This window comes from Terrapene carolina, unplaced genomic scaffold (assembly GCF_002925995.2).
Source record: "Terrapene carolina triunguis isolate 2854851 unplaced genomic scaffold, T_m_triunguis-2.0 Scaffold115, whole genome shotgun sequence".
NCBI lineage: Eukaryota > Metazoa > Chordata > Testudines > Emydidae > Terrapene > Terrapene triunguis.
In genome coordinates this window covers 556,252-559,117 of record NW_020664466.1, presented here as the reverse complement: position 1 = coordinate 559,117, position 2,866 = coordinate 556,252, and the positions used below count along the sequence as shown (strand labels likewise).

Here is a 2,866-nt window from a genome sequence, read left to right as displayed (position 1 = left end):
GGCGCGGCACTGGAGGGGGCTTCCGGCGGCGCTTGGCAGGGGGCAGGGGCGGGCTCCGGCGGCGCGGCGCTCGGCGGGGGGCATTGCGGGGCTCAGTGCTCGGGAGGGGTTCCGGCGGCGCTCGGCGTGGGGGCGGGGGGTGGGCGGGCGCGCGCGGGGGCCGGGCGGGGGGCGGCGGGGGGGCGGGGGTGGGGGGGGGGGGGGGGGGGGGGGGGGGGGGGGGGGGGGCGGCGCTTTTTTTTGCTGCTTGGGGCAGCAAAAAAGCTAGAGCTGGCCCTGCCCAGTTATCATGGAGGTGCTACATGTTGATTGATTATTTCATCAAAGATTATAGCTGTGGGGAAAAGCTCCTCCTTAGGAGAGAATCTCTATAAGAACTGAGTAAAAATGATAAGATGTTGAGTCTGGTTCTGCTACCACCCTCCAGGAGCTTCCGATGCGCATCGGACAAAGGCTCGGCTCCACTCCCGTGTCCAAGCTACCTGACCAGTAACTTGGTATGAGCAACTCTTAGGTGGGTAACTATAACAACCTCACACAACTCTTAGGAATGAATGCATGAGTGTGTGTGTGTGTCTAATGATGGGTTATATCTGGAAATAAGTAATTTGATATTGTGTTGCTTTTCTTGCCTGTATTTGCAATAAATGTGGTTCTTTGCCATGTCCCTCTTATAAGATTCTGCTAGTTTTAATTTAAGTTGGTACAACACCATGTTAATTTGCACGTGTGTGATAACTCACCACTCCTAGTTAATAGCAGTGACAAGTGCTGTGCGTTGTTGACACTCACATCATGAGATATTGCTGTGGGGATTCAGGGCCACTCCCTCTCTTACTGTAATCCCCACCACTGTCTTTGTTCTTCTCTCCACAGCCATCACACAATGAACTGAGAAAGAAAATGTCCAATCGAACCTCCCTGACCGAGTTCCTTCTCCTGGGATTCTCTGGTGTTTCGGAGCTGCAGATTTTGCACTTTGTCATGTTTCTAGTGATTTACCTGGCAGGCCTGATGGGGAATCTTCTCATTATCTCGGCCATAGCCATCAACCACCATCTTCACACCCCCATGTACTTCTTCCTGGTGAATCTGTCCATTATAGACCTCGGTTGCATCTCTGTCACCATCCCCAAATCCATGGTCAATTCTCTCATTAACACCAGGTCGATTACTTATCCTGGATGTGTCACCCAAGTCTTTCTCTTTTTAGTCTTCATTGCAGCTGATCTTGCCTTACTCACCATCATGGCATACGACCGATATGTCGCCATCTGCCAACCACTGCACTATGAGAGAGTGATGAACAGGAGAGCTTGTGTCCAAATGGCAGCCAGTTCCTGGATTACTGGTATTGTCTACTCTGCACTACACACTGGGAACACCTTCAGGTTGCCCTTCTGCCAGTCCAATGTCATCAAATAGTTCTTCTGTGAAATCCCCCCGCTACTCAAGCTCGCCTGCTCTGACTCCTATGTCAGTGAAGTTTGGGCTATTGCCTTTAGTGTGTTTTTAGGTTTAAGCTGCTTTGTTTTTATAATTGTGTCTTATGTTCAGATCTTCAAAGCAGTGCTCAGAATCCCCTCTGAGCAGGGCCGGCGTAAAGCCTTCTCCACCTGCCTCCCTCACCTCACAGTGGTCTCTTTGTTTCTTTGAACTGGCTTCTTTGAGTACATGAAACCCACCTCCAGCTCAGCATCAAATATGGATCTCATGATGGAGGTGGGTTTCATGTACTCAATGAATGTGTTCTCTATTCCCTGGTGCCTCCAATAATGAATCCGATCATCTACAGCATGAGGAACAAGGAGATCAAAGCTGCATTAAAGAAACTGATTGTGTGGAGGTTATTCACCAAGAATTAAAATGTCCATCATTGGTACTTGATTGAGATTTTATTCTGAGCTTCTTTATGGATATAATCAACTGATGACAAAATTGTCTCCTTGAGTGCAATCTGTTTATGAAATCATAAAATCTGGACTAACTCCACTGAAGTAAAATGTAATTTAGAATTACACTAGTGTAAATAAGATCAGAATCTAAATATCTATCCATAAATGTACATACACACCTATCTATCTGTCTTATACTGCTAACATCTCTCTTTGAGATTTATACTGCTCACATTGCCATGCTATCTGAGCATGTTGCACAGAATAGCAATAGCCATAGCTAAGTCACTAGTGGTCTTCATGAACTTTCTGGTACTTCTCCTTTTTTTGGGATAAAAAATGTGATCGGGGTGTGAGAGGTTTGGCTTGTTTGTTTGCTTGATTGTTTCTTTTTCATGTTGTTTCATTTTATTGATTCATTGGTTGACTTGCTTCTTTGTTCCAGGTGACTTTTGGGGAATTTGCAGGGTGGTATATGTTTGATTAAATGTGGATATCCATTTATTTTGTCATCTATTCAAGGTGTCAATGTCATAATGTCTTTGAAAGGGTTTTCTGGGTGACTTGGAATTTTCCTTTCCCCAAAGATGAAGCATTAAAAAAAGTTTCTGAAGGTGTGTGGATAGCTGAGTTTCTGTTTAAATTATTGTTTTAATGCTGATGGAATTTTATTGTCTTATTTATGATGTGTTAGGGCACCTACTCCTTATAAAATTAAGTATATCATCTTTTTTATTTAAATAAATAAGTAAATACAGTCTTCTTCTTCTTGCTATGGTGGAAAATCATTTTGGAATAGAAAGCTATTGTAATGTTTCCTAAAGACAAACTGAGTCTCGGTAATAAACATAAATGTTTATCCTACCAAACTACTGCAGTGATCGATCTGGAATTGCTCATATTTTTTCTTATGTTACACTTTGTTCCTACGGCGGTAAATAAATTGTACTTTGTATGGTGAAGGCCGGGCT

General features: G+C 44.3%; 1 pseudogene; it reads left to right on the top strand.

The window, feature by feature from the left end:
• The first annotated feature begins 903 nt into the window (after positions 1 to 903).
• On the top strand, positions 904 to 1,865 carry LOC113406654 (annotated as a pseudogene).
• The last annotated feature ends 1,001 nt before the right edge of the window (positions 1,866 to 2,866 follow it).